We start from the raw sequence: 26,461 nt of genomic DNA on the forward strand, positions 1-26,461 counted from the left end.
GGAGAGAATATTACAAGCAGCCAGGAAGAAACAATTTGAATATTGTGTAAACACAATCAGGATGACTCAGGATCTGGCAGCTTCTACACTGAGGGATCGACGGGTTTGGAATGTGATATTCTGGAGGGCAAAGGAGCTGGAATTAAAACCAAGAGTCACCTACTCCGTAAAACTGAGTATCATGTTTCAGGGGAAAATATAGTCATTCAGTGGAATAGAGGACTTTCAAGCATTCTTGCTGAAAAAACCAGAGTTGAACAGAAAATTTGACATTCAGATGCAAGAAGCAAGAGGAGCATGAGAAGGTAAACAAGGAAAAGAAATCATAAGGAACTTATCAAAGTTGAACTATTAACATTCCTACATGGAAAAACAATTATTGTAACTGATGAAACTTTTCTCAGTAGTTGAAGGGAATATATATATATGAGAGTATATGGGCATATGAATACATATGTGAATGTGTGTATATATGTTTACAGGTATACATAGATAGAGGGCACAGGACCAATTTAACAGGAAGGGATGATACTTAAAAGGTGAAATTAAGAGGTGAGAAAGGGATATAATGAGAGGAGATGGGGAGAGACAGAATGGGGTTAACTATCTCATACAGAAGAGGCAAGGGAAAATGGTTACAATGGAGGGGAATAATAGGAAGGCATAAGGGAATGGGTCAACCTTATTCCCATTGAATTTGGCTTGAGGAGGGAATGAAATACACACTAAGTAGGGTATCTTACCCTATAGGAGAGCAGGGGGGAAGGAGATGAGAGAGGGGATAATGGAAGGGAGGGTAGGCTGGGGGGAGGGAAGTTGGAAACACCCACTTTTGAAAAGAGATGGGATCAAAGTAGAGAATAGAACAAGTGGGAGGTGGGATAGGAGGGAGGGAAATATAATCAGTCTTTTCAAGATATCTACTATGTTATTGTTTTGCATTAGCCACACATGCACATCCTATACTTAAATGCTCATCTTCCCAGTAAGGGTGGGTGACAAGGGAAGAAGGGAATGAATCTGGAATTCAAAGTTTTATAATCAAATATTCAAATATGTATGTATGTATATATACATATATATGTATATGTGTGTGTATACTATTATCAATACTATTTTACATGTAATTGGGAAATAAGATATACAGGCACTGGGCCATAGAGATTCACTGGAAAAGTCGAAAAGGGTATGGGAAAAAATATGGGAGAGAGCAGATTGGAGGAGAGGATATCCTGTGGGACTGCTATTTGGGGGTTGTGGGTAGGGGAAAAACGGGGAGAAAATTTGTAACTCAAAATCTGGTGGAAATGAATGATGTAAATCAGAAGTTAATAAAGCATTTGAAAAAAAAAGAAAAAAAAAACTAAGTTAAACTACCTGCCCAAGAATATAAGGCTAAAAGTATAGAAGAATTAGGATTTGAACTCAACTCCTCTTACCCCAAATCCAGCCCTTTTCCCAATATACCACATTGCCTCTTAATGCTGGAAAACTACAGGCAATCATTTCACTGTGCACACTCAAAAGATTGCCTCAAGTGTAAACAGGACGCAGTTTTCTAGACCCTGCTCTGCCATTAATTTCTTGTGTGCTAATTGAATAAGTCTCTCTTTGGACTTTGGTATCGTCATCTATTAAACGAGTCAGGAAGCAGTGGTCTCTAAGGTTCCTACATATGATCAAATTTAGTTAAATTCCATATAATTCAAAGCAGCTTCACTCTTTAGTTGGTCAGATGACCTGTTGCTCTTTAATTTTTGTTTTGAAAAAGCAGCATTTTGAATCTGGTTAAATCCTCAATCCATGTTTATGGTCCTTGAGTTTTGAATTAATTAGGCTACAGAGGAGGATGAAGTATGATTACTTTATTATAGAATGATCATTGGACTCATGAAGAATGTCCATTGGGAGAACTGTATTTTAATTACTTCGCTGACAGATTCATTCTGAGTGAAACATAACATTTGACTTAGTTATTAGGAATGTAGTAACCCAGCATATTTTAAGTATTTCATGATGATTTAAGTGTTTTTCAGGTCTTTCAAAATCCTTCCATTGTGTAATGAATTTTCACTTTTTTTACATTGTGAATATAATTAAATGAATTACAAAAATGTTGGGGGTTCAAAAACAATCAACCTTTGTTTTCTTCCCTCTCTTCTCTGGGATTAAGAACTTTTGTTTTAATTGAGGCAATCACACACACAGACCTGTCTTTGGAGTTAGGAAGACCTGAATTGTTTCCTTCCTCTTACCATGTTTCCCCGATAATAAGACCTATCCTGAAAATAAGCCCTCCCCTTACTGTGTAAGATTCCTCTAAAATAAGCCCTCCCCCGAAAATAAGCCCTATTGAGATTGCTACTGTAGTGAAGGTGATCCCCTGCGCTACACGCTACATTATGGTACCCTCTGTATGCACCGTCCCCCCCCCACCGTGAAACGCACGCCGCGCTCCAAGCTGCATCCAATCAGAGCTGCAGCAGTGAGCACGTCATCCTGTTCTTCCCCAGTGATTTGCTTATTGAATAAAGGTACATTTTTTTGTTCACATTTACCTGTTTATTAAAATTGCTGTCAATGTTCATTAAAATAAGCCCTCCCCTGAAAATAAGCCCTCTGGTGTTTTTCTGTCAAAAAAAAATAATAAGACAGTGTCTTATTATCGGGGAAACACGGTATATAAACTTATTGTGGGTCCCTGGACAAGTGTAAAGCCAGCCACGAGCAGCTTTCCAGAGGACTGCTGCTGTGAACAGCTTTCAATGTTCTTGAGTACACAGTATAGTGAACTCTATTAATTCAGTAACAAATTAAGGCAAAATATTCACAGAAATCAAAAAACAGCATTCACTATGTTATGGCATAACAACTTATCATTAAAATGGCTGCATAGTTTTCACCAAAGTGGTCACATAGTTTTAAAGAAAGTACTTTCATTTAGTAACTCAATCATTCTTAAGAAAGCATGCCTCCTTAATTGACACAAAGTACAGAGGTCAAAAGTTTTCTACCCCAGGTCACATTGTCTTAATCTCTTCAATCAAAAAGTGTTCTTTCTCCTTGGAGATTAGTTTCCAGTCATCCTTAATTAGTAAGTCCTTAACTCAGTCATCTAAATGTAAAGGTTGTAATTCTCCACCCCTAGTAAATCATGATCTTCTCAGTTTGCATTAACTACCCAAGGAGAGGTCTTTTCATCTTAATTTGAGGCTGGCTCTCCATTTCCATGGTTCCCCACGTCCTGCCAGCTCCTTGTTGTTCAGCTTCTTGTCCATTCCTGTTCCACACAGAAGCTCACAGTATCTAGTCCACCTCAAGTCCTTCATGGTTTCTGTTTCTGGGAAGACAAAACTGAACAAAACCACAATAACAATCATACACGTTGCTGGCACCTCCTCAATTCACTTTCTGCCTGAGAAATCAACATAGACCAACAACAAGGTCTGAGGATTCAACACACATCATCAATATAGTCCCTGGACCTCTGAAATCATCAACAAGACCTTCCTGCAGGATTTCTGTAAATGTACAACAAGAAAATCCTCTTTCAGGGCATCTGAACCAGCAGCAAGGTCCCAAGGCTTTTGTAACAACAGCACCATCCTCTATCATCAAACGAATCTGACAAAGTAACATCAAAACAGACAGACAGAGTACTGACACCACATCCAGGCCTCCTTCCAGTTCTCCTCTCTTCTCATTTCTCAGTTCTTCTCAGTTCTCAGTTCAGTTCTCAGTTCTCTTCTCTCTCTCTCCAGCAGTAGCAACCTAGTCTCCAGATGCTCACTCCTAGAAGTTCTGGCCTCTCTAAGCTTGGGCTTTTCCTTACATATGGTATTAGCTCCTCCCTGTTCAGCCCCTTCCTATTATGTCAACAAGTCCATCCTACTGTGGGATTCACAAGTTCTAGGTCTTAATACTTAACTGGAAACTAAGTACTAAGTAACTGTTAGCTTGCCAATACAAGGATCAGGGAAGATCTTCAAATTCCCATTCCCATTACAACTCATCTGACCTCTCAGTGCCCCAGGGAACTCTCTAAAACTATAGATAATTTCCAGTCTGTATTGCAAGAGGGAGCTTTCCTATCAATGCAATCACAGGTCTAGTAAAAGACAAAACAAAACAAAACAAAAAAACTAATATCAGATTTAAAACATTGAAAACCAGATTAACAATCTTAGAAGTCATGATCTTCATCCCTGCAAACTCTTGGGAAACTTGCCACACTGGTATTTGATTCAAGGCTCCCAACAGTCTTTGACTTTTACATAAGGATCTTTGATCTCTCTGGCTCTTTGATCCTTCCTATATTGATGCCTTCATCATGGTCAAATATTTTGTCATTTGTGGTCTTCTTTTCAATTATTTTGTTCATTTGCCATCTAGAGTTTTCCAGACAACATTTTTCTTTTCACTGAGTTGTGGACACTTTAAGCTATTTCTGTACTTACTCCTGTTGGCAGTCTTACCAAGTAAGCCTAGTAATGCACTGAAATCTTTTTATAAAGTGACTAGGAAATGGAGCAAACATACACCTTGGGCTCAAAATCCTCCATTCTGGCTGACAACACTGATTACATTATCAGATTGTCATTTCATCTTAAGCTGAGTAAATCTAGTCTTAAAATATTGGGTGTTACTATAGAAACCATGTACTACAACCAACCCATTCTATACAGAAATGTATATTATATATGAGAGGGAAAGCAATTTGTCTCTGTTGCAAAATAGACTTTCTTAAACAGGGAGTTTCCTTACTAAATCACTAATACCAAAATGTTAATCGACTATTAAGAACAATTGTCTTTCCTGAGTCCTGAGGGCATTGAGGGTCCATCCTACATGTTTGGATACTTAGCCACTGTCTTGTGTTGTATATCTTATCTTGTTTCTTCCATAGAACAATGAGCTCTCTGATTGAAGAGACTGTTTCTTATGTCTGGCTTTGTATTTCATCTCATATTTGGGAGTGAATGTGTTATTGGTAGTGTGTTGGACCTGGAGTTAAGAACATCTGTATTCAAATCATGCCTCATACTTATTAGCTGTGTGACTCTGGACAAATCACTTAAACATTTCTGGGTTTCAGTTTGCTTATCTATAAAACAGGAATAAAAATGGGACCTACCTCAAAAAGTTATTTTATCAAATGAAGCTTTGTGCATGTTTGTGTGTTTATACACACATATATATGTCCACATGTGTATACATATAAAGAGTTGGCACATAGTAAGTACTTAATTGCTTGTTGTTTGACTAACCTAACACATTCCCTGGATTTTACACATGAGGATACTGAGGTCTGAAGTAACTTTCTTAAGAATAATGGAGGTAGTAAGTGACAGAGCAGGGCTTTGTACTGGGATCTTCTATACATATTTAATTTGCATTAAGCTCCAATAAGAAAACTTCAAGAAAGTGATCAAGTTTTTGTTTAGTGTGACAATGAAGGCAAATTGATAACTATGTGCCATTGTATTGGGGTTTTTTTGGTGACCTGGGTCAGATTTTTAAAAATCTTTTATATCTCGCATTTGACTAGCTAGGATACTTGTTCTCTTTTTTAACCCTATCCAGCCTTAGGAGTTTAATAAGTCTTGTCAAAAATTTAAATATTGTCCATCCTTCTCCTGGCCATTTAGGTCTTCAGTTACTCTTCTTTCCCTTCAAAGCTATTTTTAAAATTTATGTTCTTTGATAAATAGTTGGAATCTTTTTTAAAGGATGCCAAGCTATTACCCTGCCATGGATAAATAGATGTTCCATTGGCCTTTAAGAGAGCAAGAAGGGAAGAGGGAATAGACTCATAAATACTATCTTTTTGCATCTTTTTAATTTTGTTACATTTATAATTTGTTAAATTCAGAATAACTTTAAGTGAGGTTATTATACTGATGAAATAAATTAGGGTTAAATTAGGTAAAGCCAAAATAAAAGGAAGTCATGTCTGATGAAGCACCATTAAATTTGAGGGTTTTTTCCCTTGTGTAAACCAATAAAACTTCAGGAGGATTCCATAAACCCCTGTTTCTTGTCAAATAGTAATTGGACCTGAACCTACCTTGAGGGATTAAATGAGAACATCTATAAAGTGGTTGATCTCCTCAGAGAAAAGTACTCTCTTCACATAAAATGACATTCCAATCAATTTTTTTTTTAAGCAATTGGGGTTAAGTAACTTGCTCAAGGTTACACGGCCAGGTGTTTCTGGGTGGGTGCTAAGTGTCTGAGCCTGGATTTGATCCCCAGCTCATCCCAACACTGGGGCCGGTGCTCTTACTCGCTGTGCTACCTGGCCGCCCCTCCAATCAATTCTTTCCCATTCAGGGGCTATCTCATTGTCTACTAGGCAGACTTTTTCTCCTCTTCTCTCCTGATGTTGCCCCTCCTTTGGCTTCTTCTCTCCTTTTCAACATTACTAGAGGATGAACAGGGAAAAGGAATTGAAATGCCATTCACATCCTAGACTTATTTTTTTTCTAAGTTTCCCTGAGAGAAAGATGAGACATAATAATTATAAGTGAAAATGGGGTGGGGATTTTCTGTCTGTAGGTTTTATATTAGCACAATTAATCTGTGGGTTTTGTTAAGATCTGAATGATGAAAACCTCAGTGCTGTTGCCAAGAGGTTTCTCTATCCATCGTTTCAAAGGGTTATCTTAGCAACAGATGTCTTTTTCTTTCTTTTTTTTCTTTTTGTCACCAGGTGCCAATGACTTTCCCTTTAATGCACATCTCCCTATTCTATGTCCTTTGCTGGGATATAAAATTATAGAGTAACAGGATCTCAGAGTTGGAAGGGACATCAGAGATCCAAATTGTACCTGAGTGGGAATATATTCTATAATGGCCCAGAAAAGTGATTACCCAGCACCAAATGGAATACTTTGAGTGATGTGGAATTCATTAATTCCCAAGGCAACCCATTCCATTTTTTATATTTCTCATGTTATTAAGTTCTTTATAGCATGCCAAAATATATCTAATAGTAATTTCCACCTACTGTTCCTATTCCTGTTCTCTGGCATCAAGTTAAAAGGAAGGGCAGCTAGATGGTGCAGTGGATAGAGCACCAGCCCTGGAGTCAGGACTTCAAATCTGGCCTCAGACACTTACAAGCCATATGAACCTGGGCAAGTCACTTAACTGATTGCCTTCCCCTCAAAAGAAGGGGAGGAGACTTCTAATTCCTCTTGCATGTGGCCCTTCCAAAATGTGAAGACAGATATCATGCCCCCTAAGTATTCTCTTCTTCAGGCTATTAAAACCCTCTTTCCATTCCTTACACCGCCCTTATCACCACCTCTAGATGTTCCTACACTTACTAATTTCCTTCCTAAAATATGAGATGTGATTAGTAGTTTTGGCTGCCATGTTGCAGTGTTGTCTCATATTTACCTTACATAATCTTAAAAAAATATCCAGCCCTTTGTCATATGACTTATTGTCTACTGATGCCTCTCCCATCCTGTATTTGTGCTGTTTAATTTTTGAACCCAAAAGTAGAATTTGGAATGAGGATTAGACTTGCCCTGCTTGCCCAAAGGATCAAATACAGAGCAGATATTGAAACTTACAGAGACTATTTAGGCTGGATGACCTTTGTATGTGTTGAAGAGAGGATTCTTAGTTAATTGTAAATTGGATTGGGTTGACTCTAAACTACATTCCAACTCTGAGAGTCTGTGAATTTTCCTTTTTCTCTAGTAAACTTAATTTTACTGTCCCAGTTTTCTGGCCTATGAGGGTATTTGAGGATCAAAATTCTTTCATCCAGTGTATTAGCCTTTATGATATTAATCATTCTACATATGACATCATAGAAGTCATCAAAAAAATTTTAATACTGGATTTGGATTCAGGAGACCCATTTACTGTGTGACCTGGAGGATGCCACTTAATATCTCTGCATCTTGGGTCCTTATCGAATTAGATTGCTTCTGAGGTCCCTTCTAGCTCTAGATCTGTAATCCTGTGATGCAAATAAGGCCAGGGACTGGGCCCTGTGACATTTTATTAGACACTTTTATCCAGTTTGGCATTGATCTAATTCATACCATTTTGGAGATTATTTGATCAGTTTTTAACTCATATTTTTTACATTTTATATTTTTATAATCTTCATTTCTCCATCAAGAAATATTGTAGTATCCTCTACAGAAATAGAAAAGTTCAAAAGAATGAGTTTAAGGGGTAAATACAAATGAGTTATTCTTTGGAAACATTGAGTCTGAGATGTTTGTGGTATATCCAGTTTAAATACCCAATAGGTGGCTGGTGATATGGAGCTGAAGCTCAGGAGAAAGCTTGGGGCTGGATATATAGGTTTGTGAGTCCAGAGATGATAAATTAAGCCCATGGGAGCTGATGGACTCATCAAGTGACAGAGGGTAGAAAAGAGAAGAGAGACAAGGGCAGAGCCTTGAAAGATGCTTGCAGTAAGGTGGAATGATATGGATGATGAAACAGCAAAGAAGATTGAAAAGGAGTAGTCATACAAGTAGGAGGCAAATCTGGAGAAAGTAGTGTTATGAAAATCAAGAAGGAAGTATCCCCTCCAGCTAGATGCCATTGCTTCTGCCTGTTCCCATTCTGAGACTGTTTTGGATCCTTCTCAGTAAATATATACAAAACTCTTTTATCAGAGGACTGACACGTAAGAGTTCAAACTTTATTACTCCTGATGTTGCCCTGTGCTTATTATGCCCCTTGCTGAGTATTATACTCTTGTGATCCTGATGAGGGATGGCTCCCTCTAGGTTCAGCAGGAACTCTGATTTTATCTAAGACCAGAAAACCTGCAATAGCATCTGGAAAGAATTCAAGGTCTCAGGCTTAATTGGAGTGAGAGTTGTATAAGTTTATTGTTACACTTCTAGTGGGCAAGAGTCCTTTAGGGGACCTGCAAGTGCGAGGGGTACAGGCTTTTACTTTTAAAGGGTAGGGCTGCCATTGTCAGGGCTGACCAGATGAGAGGGGCCTCAGTGCATAGATAAAGGTTAGAGCTGACTGAGAGGAACTTGTGACTTTAGTGCATAGATATTTTAGATGAGATTTGGGCCAGACCTGGAGGAGACATGAGGCAAGGGCAAAGGAGTATTTGGGCCAGACTGGAGGAGACACGAAGAGATTAAGTAAGAACAAAGGAGTCACAAGGTGTTGCCTAGGTGGAGTGCGGATAGGGGGAAGGGGCAGAGTTTGAGGCTGGGAAAGGGATTTTACAGATTACAATTTTACAATACAAATTGCAGTTACAATTGTACAAACTGGTTTTACAAATTGGTTTTACAAATTGATTTAGACCCCAGGTACCCCATCAATCCCTTATTGTGTACTCTGAATTCATAAGTGCTCATTTCTTGGACCCTTTACTGGGATCCTCTTTCTTCCCTAGCCCTGCAAACATGGCTTCCTAATCTCTGATACCTGAACTTTTTGATCCCTAAAGTCTTGTGTGCTTCAAGCTACAATATCAATCTGTTTCTTTTTCCTTACCTTTACTGAGTTTCCAGGTATTGATTGCTGAACCTTCCCAATTTGTGGTGCCTGAAGCCAGACTCTTTCTTGTTTAACCAAACTTCTGGCCATGGTCCTGGCCCCATTTCAGTCCTGATTTCTGCCCAGTTCTAGACATAGCAATAAAAGCTGGAATTTGAAGAATGTTCTGTAATTTCCATTTCAATTGTTAGACCATTTGGCTAAACCACTGCTCCTATTAGTAACTAACTTATGTACTTCTAGCAACAATTAAGGAAGTCCCCTTAGAAAAGACTAAGCCCAGCACCTTAATCTTCAAGATTCATGGCATTACTTGTGAAATGAGATCTCCACTTAATCCATGAGCATTGCTTATTAACAGATTTAAAAAACTACAGTGACTAATTTAGCTTTCTTGACTTAATCACTTTAAATGAACTACAACTTCCTCTACCTGGGATATACACAAATCCAACTCAGTTTCAAAACTGGAAGATTCAACATGTTTTTAAAAATTACCCCTGCAAAAAAAAAATAGGATAAAAAGTTCATTTCCAGGATCTACTCTACAAAGGTCCCCATCCCTTTTTTAAAAATATTTTTTCTTTATTGTTTGTTTACTTTGATTTTACAAGATTCAGTTCCCCCTGTTCAGTTCTTTGAGTTTTCTCTTCCCTCTCCCCATGTTGGCATACAATCAGGTATAGGATCTGCAGATTCTTTCACATTAGACATTGGTCATGTTGAAAATAAGGATTGTAATGGATGGAATGAACAATGGGAAAGAGGAAACCAAACCAAACAAGAAAGAGAAAGAGAGCAGCTAGTTTGCTTCAATCTGCATTCAAACTCTGTTCTTTCTGGTTCTTACTCTGAATGTAGACATCTCTCTCCATCATGAGTCTTGGAGTTTACTTGTAGCCCTGCATTTTTGAGAAGAATCGGTCCCCATCTCTTTAGGAGAGGAGCTACTTACAAGAGAAAAGATTCAAATCTGTATAGTTATAGAAGAGTATTCAGTCCTGTTGTTCACTCTTTCTTTTACCCTGATTGTAGCATAAGGGATCTCAGTGTCAGGCACAATAAAGGTTGGCTTCCAGTCTTGTCTCAGATATTTATTATCTGTATGACTTTCAGCAGAGTCACTGAAATTTTCTCAGGCTTTGTTTCTTCAGCTATAATGGGATGATATACATAGCAATTACTTCATAGAGTTGTTGTAAGGATCAAATGAGAAATAGATATAAGGAAATACGACTATAACTCATGATGTAGAGAGAAGCAGTTTAGCTTTCTGAAAGGCCTACTTTAGTTTTCATTTGTCACCTATCTTCTATTGTGCTTTTTGGCCCCATAAAGTAGGGGTTTTTATTAAAAGCAGACATCTGCCTATTACGGAGAACTGGAACTCACTGAGATCATAAATATTTCTTTCCCTAGACTCTTTTCACATAAATCATTAGTCGTTGGTCTTCGGTGAGAATTGCATTACATTCTATCAAGTGACAGTATAAATCATACAGAAAAACAAGCCAGTGGTTATGATGGGGTACCTGGGGTCTAGATCAGTTTGTGAAACCAACTTGTAAAACCAGTCTGTTCAGTTGTAACTGCAATTTGTTCTTTCCCACCTGCCCCTGCTCCCTATCCCACACTCCACCTAGGCAACACCCTGTGACCCCTTTGTTCTTACTTAATCTCTTACATATCTTTTATTAAGAGTGACAGAACTAGGGCGGCTAGGTGGCACAGTGAGTAAAAGCACCGGCCTCGAAGTCAGGAGGACCCAAGTTCGTTTCCAGCCTCCAACACTTAACACACACACACAAAATCAACTAGCCATGTAACCTTGGGCAAGTTACTTAACCCCAATTGCCCTCCAAAAGGCAAAAAAAAAAAGTGGCAGAACTTAGAAACCAAAGGAACTTTGTCTAGACTCTAGAGCACAGTTAAAAAGATTTGCTTTAGCTTGAATACTTCATTATACCTGATCATTTATTAGAAAAGTTACAGTCTGTTGGTTGCTCAAGGCTTTTATCACAACCCTATGAACCCATTCTGAGATTCTCATTCTGGGGTTCCCAAGACTCAAAGATAGGCAGGCAAATCTTCTACAGTAGCTAATATAGTTTTCTATTGACCCTTAGGGCTGGGGCTTCCTTCCTCAGGGCAAAGACCTCCCAGGCCTCCCAACTCTACCTGGATGAGGACTTAATAGCTCCCCTGAAGAAGCAAACCTTAGAAAAAGTGGTAGGTAGCTGTGTGCTTAGAGGAAGAAAACTCACAATGGCCTTTAGCTGTGAATTATCCCTTATCTTTCCCCCCAACCCTTCCGCAGTCCATAGGACAACTAAAGGCCATCTTCTTGATGCTGGCAATAGGTGGAATTGGTGTTTTAGGAAGGTGGTTCCTAGGGATTTGTAATGGAGTGCAGAATGTAATATATGAAAGCAGAGAGAGTGATTAGTTTAATATGTCTGTTTGGAAGAAGAGAGAATACCAGCAGTTTTTAGGTGAGGATTCCAGGGAAAACTGAGGATGCATTTGGGATATTCAAGGCACATCTCACAAGAGGTCTTAGGATGCCTGAGGCCTAAGGCAAAATTAGATTAGAGAATCATGGAAGTGTTTGTGACTTAAGGAAGCCTGAGAAAGTGGGTGTCTCCCATATAAATTCATTTGACAAAATTGAGGGTCTGATGGTTCCAATAATAATTCCCACCGAGTGATTGTGGCATTTCAGGATAATAAAATTTTTACATGCATAAAAAATCTGAATAAGGGAGAAACCTTATAAATGTGATCCATATAGTAAAAGAATCATCTTTTGTAGAAAACTCATCTGGCAAGTCATCACAGCAACCAGAAAGGGATAACCCCTCCAAATGCAATTAGTGTAGCAAAGGGTTAATTCAGAGAAAAGCTCTGAACATTGATAAGGGAGTTTATTCAGGAGAAAAATAAAATATGTAATGAGGATGGGAGAGGAGTCAGTCAGTACTCACATTTTTGAAGACATCAGAAAGTCTTGTTTGCATGGTATATGATTGATGCGATGTGGAGCCCCTAATAGGAGGGAAAAAAAAACAACAACAACACAAGATCAAACTATATGTATGAGTAGGTACGTGTCAGGAAATTTTAGTAAAATTGCCAAAAACCTAATTTAGAATTAATCTCTTTAATATGCTTTACCCAAATCCTTATCCCCACCAATCTCACCATCATCATCTCCAAACACATTTATTCAGCACTTTTTATGAACAGGTTCTTGGTTCTGAAGATACAAAAGATTTCCTGTCCCTCTCTACAAGGGTACTAGAATCTAGCTGGGAATCACTGGAACTCAAAAATTGTTTTTTAAAAAAAGTGAAAATTGTTTTTACATGTAATTGAGAAAACTAAAATAAAAGCATTCTTTAAAAAAAGAATAGGAGGGTCATTACAATAAGTATATATGAGCAATGATTCTCAGCGCTGTAAGATTGCAGAGGAAGGGAGAGCTCGCTGATTGAGTGCTGCGACAATTGGAGACGTATTAAAGGAGGGAAGCACATTCCTTAAAATTCTCAGTGGATCTGTTACTAACCTCCCTAACGTGGATGTTCCCTCCAATGAGGAAGATTATGACCCATCCATCCTATACTATTCTTCTTGTTCATCTTCTTCCTTTAATTTGCCACATGGGGTCAGCCCCTCCCACAAGGTACTGGGGGCCTTTCTTGATTTCTTTTCATATCACAAGGATACCAATGGAGCAACCTTAGCCTTCCTCACATGGGAAGCCCCTCTCCTTTTTTGATCACGCAGGACTTTAAAGACAGCCTTTACTTTGTTTTTTTCATAATTCCTTATTTGTTATATGTTGCAGTCTGTTATGAATTGTAGTCTGTTTAGTCTGCTCACACCTACCATTTATCTCTCTGATATCCTCTGAAGAATCCTTTTTTTTTTTAATTTTCCAGAGACTGTTGTGTTCCATGTCTCATAGTCATACAATAACATGCATTGAATATTGTTATCAAAAAGGTAAGCCTTTGTTTCTTGGAAAAGTTGGGGATCAATAAAGGAGTTTTATAATTTCTAAAGGCAATCCAGCCTACTCTCTTCCTTATTTATGACCACAAACCATTTCACATTATTATTGTCTCATTTAATCCTCACAGGAACCCTTTGATAAAGATTCTGCTATAATCCTTATTTTATAGATGAGAAAATTGAGGCTGAGAAAAGTTAAGTGACTTTCCTAGGGTGACACAACTGATAAGTATCTGGGGCAGGATTTGAATTTGGGTCTTCTTGATTTTTAAGTTCACTTTGACCGTGACACCATTATATGTGTAAATATATGGGTATGTGTGTATTTTGTGTGTATGTATGTACATGTATGTATATGTATATACATATCTCCACATGCATATCTATGTGTATATCTGTAGATATAATATCCCTCTCATTGTCATATTCCAAATAACAGCTGCTCTCTATCCACGTGGTTTCTCCTATTTGGACGAGTAAGCTAAACTCTTGAGGAGTTGCAGATTTTGTCTAGGATACTTTGCAGCATTCTGGGGTTTGACACAACCAGCACAATGTCATCTGCAAATAGGAATATCTAAAGGACCTCACTCTTTAAAGGAGATCCCTCCTCAACCTTGACTCTGCCTTTACCCCCAGCAGAGGGGGTTAACAGCTCTGGAGCCAAGTTGAGTCAATGAACATTCATGAAGCACCCCCTATTGTGTGCATTAAGTGCCAGTCACTGCTCTGTAGAGCATACACTTTCCTATTTTAAGTTGCACCTGTGTAGCAGCAAGCACCCCAGTGTCCCCAGGGTAGCTGCCACCACAGGTTCTTAGATCTGCTTTGTTAAAAGAAAGCAACTCAAAATGGGTTAACAAGCTTACTTTAATCAGTCAAATATGTATCATTTACCTAGTTCAGGGGAAAAAGGTCAGCACCCCGAACTTCAGAGTATACAGACAGAATTATCAAGACAGAGAAACAGATCAAATAGACAGGTTTCCAAATTTCCAACCATTACATCCATACCAAATCAACATCTGGGTTTTTCAAAGCCGGGGGCCTCTCAACAATGGCTTCCCAGAGTCTCATCTGATCAAATCACAGAACACTTCTCAAAGTGAGCCCCAAAGCAAAGCCTCACATCAGGGATTATATAGCCTTCTCCTGGCTCAGAGAATGTAACCACCCTCTTGACCCACTCCCCAATCACACAGCATCAAGGTGTGGTCATTCCTGAAAACCAAGTCTCCTGCCACAGGCTCCATGTGCCCACATTCAGCCCATTAGGAGGCAGAGTATATTTTCAAATCAAGGAAGGTTCTCAGAGTCTCTTAAGCCTATCAAAGGGCCTAAAGGCAGGGAAGATCTTTAAATTTGCATTTCCATTACAACCTGGCATTTATGACTAAAGGTTTATCAGATAATATAATTTTTGTCAGATCTTTCAAATAAAGAATAGGTTATATTTGCTTCCTTTACTTCATTACTAACTTCTCACTTCTCAACCCTATACCATCTGGATTTCATCCTTATCTTTTTTCCAGAAACAGTTCTGCTCCAAAGTCTCCAATGACTTAAATAATCTAATTAAGATATTTTCCAAGTTTGGATTCTTCTTGGTCATTTTATAACTTTTGATCTTGTTAACCACTTTTTCCTTCTTAATGCTCTCTTATTCTTTAGTTGCTGTGACATTGTTCTTACCTAATTTTCCTGTTCCCATCTGACCACTCCTTCTTGGTCACTTCACTATCTCTAAGTTTATATATCCCCCAAGATTTTATTCTCAGTTCTCTTATTTTAAAAACCTGTACATCCTTTCCCTTGAAGGGCTCATTCCCTCAAAGATGCACATAACTTCAGTTATTGCCTTTAGGTATGGATGACACTAGAGTCTGTCTGGTCTTTTTTATGAGTCTCTATGCCTAGGAGATACCTCTACCTGTTGGTTACCTAAATCCAATTCATGGGCAAATCAAGACATCACCTTATAATGTAATTGGTCCTCTTCAAAAATGAAGGATGAACAATAGCAAATGTCTTGTACCAATGTGCATGGATGGTCAAGCAGCCTTATTTTATTTCCCTTTATAAAGAAATTCTACATTCCTCATATATATAGTCAAATTCCTCAAAGGTTAGTCAAATTCCTCAAGCTCCTCACTCTATTTTCCTCTATATAGTCTACATTCCCTCAATATACACAAATTATATGTAGATTACAGAGGCATTGTAGTGAGGTTACTGGAGATATATCCAGGACCTGACCTATTCTAAGATCCAGGGCTATGTGCCACACCTCCACCTTTCTAGTTCCCTCTGGCCATTGTCATAAGTTCCAGAAAGGCCAGGGTTTTAGTAAAGTAAGAAAAGCAAGAGCTTCCCCACAGCTATTGATTACCTTCCAATAACTTTTCTAAAAGCAAAACAAGATACCATTATATCCCCTCTTAAATTCCCAAAAGTGTATCCCTTTCAGTCAGACAGAATTTAAGGATGATAAATTATTTCTTCTTTTCAGTAATTGCTTATTTAATTGGCAAACTGGTCCACAAATTCCGTAATTTTATACTTGCCTTCCAGAGTTTTTGTGAGGAAATCTTTTTGCCACTCTTAAAGCACTGCATAAATGTAACCTGTTACCATCACCATTGGTACTCAGTTCCTCCTATGCTCTTTGGTTTGCTGGCAAGAAATAGTGGTGGTTATGGTTTCTAATGCTTTCAGATTTCTTTCATAATCTCCAGTACAGAAAGGGGTATGATACATTAAGTCATTCTGAAATGTTTCTCTGTAGCCTATACCCTGAAAACTGCTAGAACAAAATACACTGTCTCCCAGGAGGCCTTCCTTGCATATACCTTACTACATGGAGTTTGTGCATTAATGGTTTTAATTAGCTCTGTTCTCCAAGTGTGCAAACTCAACTAGAATTGTCACATTCAACAGACATTTCATTTCAACTTTAAAATGTTTCACTGAAAGACAGTTGTTTGTATTTGTCTTTATTTTTTTAATTTTTTTTCCATTTTTCAAATGCTTTATTAACTTCTGATTTACATCATTCATTTTGAGTTGCAAATTTTCTCCCAGGTTTCCCCTACCCACCACCCAAAATAGCAGTCCCACAGGATATCCCCTACTCCAATCTGCTCTCTCCCATATTTTCTCCCATATCCCTTTCAACTTTTCCAGTAGGGCATGGTGGATCTCTATGCTCCAGTGCCTGTATATCTTATTTCCCAGTTACATGTAAAATAGTATTAATAATAGTATATATATATATATATATATATATATATATATATATATATATTAACATTTCATTTTAAAACTTTAAATTCAAGATTCATTTCCTTCCTCCCTTGTCACCCACCCTTACTGGGAAGATAAACAGTTTAGTATAGTTCAGTATAGGTTGTACATGTGTAGGTAATGCAAAACAATAACATAGTAGATATATTCTAAAAGACTGACTATATTTCTCTCCCTTCTATCCCACCTCCCACTTGTTCTATTCTCTACTTTGATCCCGTCCCTTTTCTAAAGTGGGTGCTTCCAACTTCCCTCCCCCCCAGCCTGCTCTCACTTCCATCATCCCCCTTCTCATCCCCTTCCCCCTACTCTCCTATAGGGTGAGATACCCTATATAGTGTGTATTTCATTCCATACCCAAGCCAAATTCAATGGGAATAAGGTTGACCCATTCCCTTTTGCCTTCCTATTCTTCCCCTCCATTGTAACCATTTTCCCTTGCCTCTTCTATATAAGATAGTTTACCCCATTCTGTCTCTCCCAATCTCCTCTCATTATATTCTTCTCTCATCTCTTAATTTTACCTTTTAAGTATCATCCCTTCCTATTAAATTGGTCCTGTGCCCTCTATCTATGTATACCTGTAAACACATATATATACACACATTCACATATGTATTCATATGCCCATATACCCTCATTTATAGAAATATATATATATATATATATACATATATATAAAATTCTATTCCCTTCAACTATTTTCATACTGAAAAAAGTTTCATCAGTTACAATTATTGTTTTTCCATGTTGAAATGTTAATAGTTCATCTTTGATAAGTTCCTTATGATTTCTTTTCCCTGTTTACCTTCTCGTGCTTCTCTTGCTTCTTGTATCTGAAAGTCAAATTTTCTGTTCAACTCTGGTTTTTTCAGCAAGAATGCTTGAAAGTCCCCTATTCCACTGAATGACCATATTTTCCCCTGAAACATGATACTCAGTTTTGCTTGGTAGATGATTCTTAGTTTTAATCCCAGCTCCTTTGCCCTCCAGAATATTATATTGCAAGCCCTTCAATCTCTCAGTGTAAAAGCTACCTGATCCTGGGTTATCCTGATTGTGTTTCCACAATATTAAAATTGTTTCTTCCTGGCTGCTTGTAATATTCTCTCCTTGATCTGGGAATTCTGGAAGCTAGATATAATATTCCAAGGAGTTTTCTTTTTGGGGTATTATTCAGGAGGTGATCGGTGGATTATTTCAAGCTCTATTTTGCCCTCTGGTCCTAAAACATCAGGGCAGTTTTCTTTGAGAACTTCCTGGAGGATGATTTCTAGGTTCTTACTTTGGTCATGGCTTTAAGGTAGTCCAATAATTTTAAAATTATCTCTCCTGGATCTATTTTCCAGGTCAGTGGTTTTTCCCATGAGATATTTCCCATTGCCTTCTATTCTTTCATTTGTTTGGATCTGTTTAACAGCATCTTGATTTCTCATAAAGTCATTAGCTTCCATTTGCTCCAATCTAATTCTGAAGCAATGATTCTCCTCAGTGATCTTTTGAGATTCTTTTTCCATCTGGCAAGTTCAGCTTTTTAAGGCATTCTTCTCCTCATTGCCTTTTTGAGCCTCTTTTGTCATTTGACTTAGTCTATTTTTTAAGGTATTATTTTCCTCAGTCAGGCTGTGGACTCTCATTTTGTAATTTTTGTGCATTGTTCTAATTTCTTTTTTTTAAGCAATTGAGGATAAATAACTTGCTCAAGGTTATACAGCCAGTTATTTCTGGGTGGGTGCTGAGTGTCTGAGCCTGGGATTCAATCTCCAGGTAATCCTGACACTGGAGCCAGTGCTCTTACTCGCTGTGTGTTCTCATTTCTCTTCCTAATTTTTCCTCCACTTCTCTTATCTGCTTCTTAAGGTCCTCTATGGCCTGTAACCAGCCCGTTTGAAGCTTTTGGTGCAAGAGTTCTGACTTCACTGTCTTCTTCCTTTTCCATGCTTTGCTCCTTTTTGTCCCCAAAATAGGAGTCTAATGTTGGAATCTTCTGTCTGCTTTGTTTCCTTTACCTTGTCTTGTCTCCCTTCAGTAACTTGACCCCTGGGTTTGTTGCCACAGTAGGACTCTGCCACCAGACAGGGGAGCTTTCGTCCCAAACGCTGGGGTTTTCTCAGCTGCTGGAGGTATTAGATGGGTGCCCTCTCTGAGGCCTCAAAACACTCTAGCAAGCTGGACACATACCACAGGACCTCCACCGTAGACCACACTCCAGATCCAAGCAGGTTAAGGTAGGAGCGATTACCCCTCAGACTGGTCGCTTGGTCCCCTTACACTCTGAAGGCCAGGAGCTGAAGCTGCCACGTGGTGCTGGCTGGCTGTGCCAGGCATTTCTGTGACTTCTCACTGTGAGGGCAAAAGCCAATGCACTCCCACTTCTGGGTCCCAAAGTCCAGACTGCACTGACCTCTCACTTTGTCCTTCACATCTATGTATTGATAAATTTGGAAATGGCCACAGCTGCTGCTGATCTGGAGTCCCTCTGGCAACTGGCTGGTCAGACCCGCTCTGGGGCTAAAACCTCCGGCTCACGTGGGCCTGGGCTCAGCTCCCAGAGCACTGCCTGCCTGATTCCTGTAGGCCTGCTGGGCTGTCCTCAGCAGAAGGTTAGCTTCTTTGTGTCATTTTGTGGGTTCTGCAACTCCAAAGTTTGTTCAGAGTCCCCTTTTTACATTGATTGGGGAAGGTGGAAGCCAGAGCCGCTTCAGAAGTCCTGCTTCTACTCTACCATCTTGACTCCGCCTCTTTATTTTTTTTAATAGAAACTTTGAAGAATTGTTTCTGACTCTTTGTGACCCCATTTGGGGTTTTCTTGGCAAAGATACTGAAATGGTTTGCCCTTTCATTCACCAGCTCATTTTATAGATGGGAAACTGACAGGAACAGGGATAAGTGACTTGCCCAGGGTCATACAGATAGTAAGTTGCCTGAGGTCAGATTTGGACTCTCTAAAGGGAGTCTGCCTAACTCTAGACCCATACTCTATCCACTGTACCACCTAACCATCTATTCCCATTACCAGGGGATTTAAGCTCCTTAAAGGCAAGGAATTTCCTGGTTCACTTAATTCCTTACACAAAATAGACCCACTTAATATGTTAATATTTTATGTTAATATGTAAATTGTCTATTTTAAAAATAAGTTAAAATCACAAGGGCTTTAGCTATCTATAGCCTCAGCTATAAACTGAGGTACTGATTGGATCAGGAAAAGAAGTTTTCAGTTTTCATATAATGTTTGTGTCTCCTAATAGTCCCATTTGATTAATCAAAGTTAGAGGCAGACATTAGCCCACATTCTAATGATGAAGAGCATTTCTTAACCTGTAGTTAATAGAACACTGGGGAGTCTGTGGATAGATTTCACTGTGTCAGTGACTTTGAATGAGGAAAAAAAAATTACATCTTTAATTTTGATAACTTTTGGTTTTCTTTGCAATAATATGTACATTATTTTATGCATTCATAAATATCATTCTGAGAATACATTTTGCCAGACTGCCAAAGGGGCCCATGACAAAAAAAAAAGGTTAAGATCCCCCGATAAAAAGAATTTCAACAAGAGACAGGCCGGGAAGTGACAGCACTGCGCACAGGGGCAGGCCAGGAGGAGGCCTGACCAATGAGGGGGGCAAGTCATCCCACCAACCACAAGGGCCACTACCAGAACTTTCATGAAAGGACTGGGACTAGAAAGAGCAAGGTAAGAAACAAATGCAGGGCCCCTGTCCAGGACAGCAAATACTCCTGGGACTACCACTCCATAGCCTAGAAATTTTTTAAAAAGCCCCTATCAGGACCTCCAAGGACCAGGAAGGCAGAGTGAACCCAGCCAGCTCCAACCTCCCCCTCAGATCCTGAAAACATAGTAACTAGTGCCCAAGGGGAAAACCCTCAACAGTAAAGGCTTGGGATCCCTAGAGGAAGGGTATGGCTAGGGCCCTGCCTCAAAGTGGGTAGAAAGCAGACTACAAAGACTCAGAGGGAGGAACCAACTCAGAGGGAGACAATGTGGACTCCACACCCACAGCTGAAACATCAACAGGGAAGATGTCCCAAACACAGAAAGCTCACCTAAATGAGCTCAAAAGGAACTTTGAAAACCAAATTAGAGAGAAGACAAAATGAATAATTCTTTTAAAATCAAAATTGCAGAATTAGAAAAACATTATAATGAAGAAAATAGCTCCTTAAAAAGAAAAGTGTATGATATGGAAAAGGAGTTCCAAAAGCTAACCAAGGAAAATGATTTGCTAAAAACCAGAATCAACCAAATTGAAACAAATAACTATGAGGAACCAAGAATTAGTCAAACAAAACAAAGAATGAAAAATTAGGAAAAGAGGTAAAATATCTCATTGGGAAAATAACTGACCTGGAAAACAGATCCAAAAGAGGTAACCTGAGAATCATAGGCCTACCAGAAAATCATGATGAAAAAATGAGCCTGGACAACATTCTCCAAGAGCTCATTAAGGAAAACTGCCTTGAGATACTAGAACCTGAGGGTAAAATAGAAATAAAGAGAATCCACCAAACACCTGCTGAAAGAGATCCCAAATTGAAAAGTGCTTGAAATGTGGTCAAACTTCAGAACTACCAGATAAAAGAGAAAATACTTCAAGTGGCCAGAAAGAAACAATTCAAATATTGAGGAACCACAGTGAGGATTGAATAGGATTTGGCAGCCTCTACCCTGAAAGATCAGAGGCAGTGGAATTCAATTTTCTACAAGGCAAAAGAGCTCGGGTTACAACCAAGGATCACCTACCCAGCAAGACCGAGCATATTCTTACAGGCAAAGAGATGGTCACTCAACAATATAACAGATTTTCAGACCTTCCTGATGAAAAAGCCAGAGCTCAATGGAAAATTCAACCTCCAATTACAAGTTGCAAGAGTGACATGGAAAGGTAAACAAGGAAAACACACACACACACACACACACACACACACACCCTGTAATTTAATAAGAGCAAACTGTTTATAGACAAGTAGAGGGTATGAGTATAAATTACAAAGATGATGATAAGAGTTTTTACTCTTATTAAGGGCTACAAAGGGACTGCAATGGAAGAAGAGAAATGAATGAAGTGGAAAAGGGTAAATTGTGCCACACAAAGAGGCATAAAAACAATATAGCAGAGGAAACAAAGGGAGGAAAATGAGAATTATATGAGCTTTTCCCTCATTGGGTCTGGTGCAAGGACGGAATAACAAGGAGTTAAGCATAGGACTCCATGGAGAAGAGATGCAAAATGTATCATATTAGAGGGAAAGAGGGGAGGGAGAGGAGCTTTGCATGAGATTTGTTCCTGTCACTCTTGGTGTGAAGAAGAAATAACATACTTCATTAAGTATAAAAATATCATATAGGCTGTAGGAGGGGGAAAGAGCTATGAAAGGGGGGGGTAGTAGGGAGGGAAGAAGTAAGGGGGAAGGGGAGGAAAAGGGAGGGAGCTGAAAGGGAACATTGAGGGAGGTGGTGGTCAAAAGGAAAACTATTAAGGAGGGGAAGGGAGAAGGGGAGAAAAAATATAAGCATTAACAGGGGAGGGAATAGGATGGAAGGAAAGAAACAGATAATAATCATAACTGTGAATGTGAATGGAATGAATTCTCCCATAAAACGGAGGTGAATAGCAGAATGGATTAAAAATCATAATCCTACAATATGCTGTTTACAAGAAACACATCTGAAACAGGGATACATATAGGGTAAAGGTAAAATATAAAAGTAAAATATGTCATGCCTCAGCTCAAATAAAAAAAGCAGGAGTAGCAATCCTTATCTCAGATAAAGCAAAAGCAAAAATTGATCTAATTAAAAGAGATAAGGAAGGAAACTATATCCTGCTAAAAGGCACCATCGAGAATGAAGCAATATCATTACTTAACATATATGCAACAAGTGGTATAGCATCCAAATTCCTAGAGCAGAAGGTATGGGAATTTAGAGGAAGAAATAGAAAGTAAAACTATACTAGTGGGAGACCTTAATCTCCCCCTCTCTGAGCTTTATAAATCCAACCTCAAAATAAACAAGAAAAAAAGTTAAGGAGGTGAATAGAATTTTAGAGAGGGTAGGTATGATAGATCTCTGGAGAAAACTGAATGGGAATGAAAAGGAATATGCCTTCTTCTTAGCTGTACATGGCACATACACAAAAATTGACCATGTACTAGGACATAAAAAACTCACAATTCAGTGCAGAAAGGCAGAAATAATAAGTGCATCATTCCCAGATCATGATGCAATAAAAATCATATGCAATAAAGGGCCATGGAAAGACAGACTAAAAACTAATTGGGAACTAAACAATTTAATCTTAAAGAATGAGTGGGTCAAACAAGAAATCATAAAAACAATCAGTAACTTCATACAAGAGAATGACAATAATGAGACAACATACCAAAATTTGGGGGATGCAGCAAAGGCATTTCTTAGGGGAAGTGTTATATCCCAGAGTGCATACATGAATAAATTAGAGAAAAGAGAGGTAAATGAATTGGGCATGCAATTGAAAAAGCTAGGGAAAAAAACAAATTGAAAATCCCCAATTAAATACTAAATTAGAAATACTGAAAACCAAAGGAGAGATTAACAAAATTGAAATTAAGAAAATTATTGAATTAATAAATAAAACTAAGAACTGGTTTTATGAAAAAAAAAACAATAAAATTGATGGACCTTAGTCAATATGATAAAAAAAAGAAAGAAGAAAACCAAATTATGAGTATCAAAAATAAAAAGGGTGAACCTACTACCAATTAAGAGGAAATTAAAACAATAATTAGGAATTATTTTGCCCAGTTGTATGTACATAAATTTGACAATCTTAGTGAAATGGATGAATATTTACAAAAATATAGGTTGCCCAGATTAACTGAAGAGGAAGTAAATTACTTAAATAACCCCATCTCAGAAAAAGAAATCAAACAAATCATCAGTGAACTCCCTAGGAAAAAATCTCCAGGGCCGGATGGATTTACTAGTGAATTCTATCAAACATTTAAAGAACAATTGATTCTAATATTCTACAAACTATTCAGGAAAATTAGTGAAGAAGGAGTCCTCCCAAATTCTTTTTATGACACAAATATGATACTAATACCTAAATCAGGAAGAGATAAAACAGAGAAAGAAAATTATAGACCAATCTCCCTCATGAATATAGATGCAAAAAATTTTAAATTAAATATTAGCAAAAAGACTACAGCAACTTATCACAAGAATAATACACTATGATCAGGTAGGATTTATTCCAGGAATGCAAGGATGGTTTAATATTAGGAAAGCCATCAGTATAATTGATCATATCAACAATAAAACTATCAAAAACCACATGATTATCTCAATAGATGAAGAAAAGGCTTTTGACAAAATACAACATCCATTCCTATTAAAAACATTAAAAAGTATAGGAATAAATGGAGCCTTCCTTAAAATAATAGGTAGCATCTATTTAAAGCCATCAGCAAGTATTATGTATAATGGGGAGAAGCTAGAATCATTTCAATAAGATCAGGGGTGAAACAAGGATGTCCACTATCACCTCTCTTATTCAATCTGGTACTAGAAATGTTAGCAATAGCAATTGGAAAAGAAAAAGAAATCAAAGGAATCAAATTAGGCAAAGAAGAGACCAAGCTATCACTCTTTGCAGATGATATGATGATATACTTAGAGAATCCTAGAGAATCAAGTAAAAAACTACTTGAGACAATAAATAAATTTGGCAAAGTTGCAGGATATAAAATAAACCCACATAAATTCTTGGCATTCCTGTATATTTCTAATGAAATTCAACAGCAAGAGATAGAAAGAGAAATTCCATTTAAAGTTACTGTAGACATTATAAAATATTTGGGCATCTACCTGCCAAAACAAACCCAAGACCTATATGAACACAACTACAAAATACTTTTCACACAAATAAAGTCAGAACTAACTAACTGGAAAGACATGAATTGCTTGTGGCTGGGTCAAGCTATTATAATAAAAATGACAATTTTACCTAAATTAAATTATATATTTAGTGCCATACCAATCAGTTTACCAAAAAACTACCTTATAGAGCTAGAAAAAAATAGTAACAAAATTCATTTGGAAGAATAAAAGGTCCAGAATATCAAGGGAATTAATGAAAAGAAATGCTAGGGATAGCAGACTAGCTATACCAGATTTTAATCTGTACTATAAAGCAACAGTCCTCAAAACTACTTGGTACTGGCTGAGGAATAGAGTAGTGGGTCAATGAAATAGATTGGGTACATGAGACTCAGCAGTCAATGACTACAGTAATCTACTGTTTGATAAACCCAAAGACCCCAGTTTTCGGGATAAGAACTCACTATTTGACAAAAACTGCTGGGAAAACTGGAATTTAGTATGGCAGAAACTGGACATAGACCATTATCTAACACCATATACCAAAATCAAGTCTAAACGGGTGTATGATCTAGGTATAAAGGCTGATACTCTAAGCAATCTGGGAAAGTAAGGAATAGTTTACCTGTCAGATTTGTGGAGAGGGGAAGACTTTATGACTAAACAAGAATTAGAGGGTATTATAAAATGCAATATGGATAATTTTTATTACATTAAATTGAAAAGCTTCTGTACAAACAAAGCCAATGTAACCAGGATTAAAAGGAAAGTGGAAAATTGGGAAAGAATTTTTACAACCTGTGTCACAGATAAAGGACGCATTTCTAAAATATACAGAGAATTGAATCAAATCTATAAGAATACAAGTCAGTCCCCAATTGATAAATGGTCAAAGGATACGAACAGGCAGTTTACAGAGTAAGAAATTAAAGATATTTATAAACATATGAAAAAATGCTCCAAATCACTATTGATTAGAGAATTGCAAATCAAAACAACTGTGAGGTACCACATCTCACCAGTCAGATTGGCTAAGAAGACAGAACAGGAAAATGACAAATACTGGGGACAAATTGGAACAGTAATGCATTGCTGGTGGAGTTGTGAACTGATCTAACCATTCTGGAGAGCAATCTAGAATTATGCCTGAAGGGCTATAAATAATTTCATACCCTTTGACACAGCAATACCACTTATAGGGTTGTATCCCAAAGAGATCATAGAAGTGGGAAAAAGACCCATATGTACACAAATATTTATAACAGCTCTTTTTGTGGTAGCAAAGAATTGGAAATTAAGGGGGTGCCCATCAATTGGGAAATGGCTGAACAAGTTATGGTATATGCATGTTATGGAATACTGTTGTGCAATAAGAAACAAGGAGTCTTTGTATTTACCTGGAGAGGCTTATATGAACTGATGCTGAGTGAGAAGAGTAGATCCAGGAGAAATTTGTATACAATTACAGACGCAACATATGTGTGGTGACCAACTTTGATAAACTGGACTCTTCTCAGCAATCCAGAGTCTTAAGTCAACCTCAAAAGACTCATGATGAAGAGAGATGTTTACATTCAGAGAAAGAACTGAGATTGAACCCAGATTGAAGCAAACTACCTGCCCTTTTTAATTTTCTTGTGTGGTTTTGTTTCCTCTTTCCCATTCTTCATTCCATCTGTTACAATCCTTCTTTATAACCTGCCTAATGCCTAATGTGAAAGTATTTGCAGATACTATACTTGATTGTAT

General features: G+C 37.9%; 1 protein-coding gene across 1 annotated transcript in view; it reads left to right on the forward strand.

The window, feature by feature from the left end:
• The window catches only part of LOC138173525 (A disintegrin and metalloproteinase with thrombospondin motifs 12-like), a 594,307-nt gene that overhangs the window by 420,777 nt on the left and 147,069 nt on the right, over positions 1 to 26,461 (forward strand). The gene's annotated exons all lie outside the window — the stretch shown is intronic.

This window comes from Petaurus breviceps, unplaced genomic scaffold, assembly GCF_028583685.1.
Source record: "Petaurus breviceps papuanus isolate PSGF00001 unplaced genomic scaffold, PetGlider_PUasm1.0 129, whole genome shotgun sequence".
NCBI classification, from domain to species: Eukaryota; Metazoa; Chordata; class Mammalia; order Diprotodontia; family Petauridae; genus Petaurus; species Petaurus breviceps.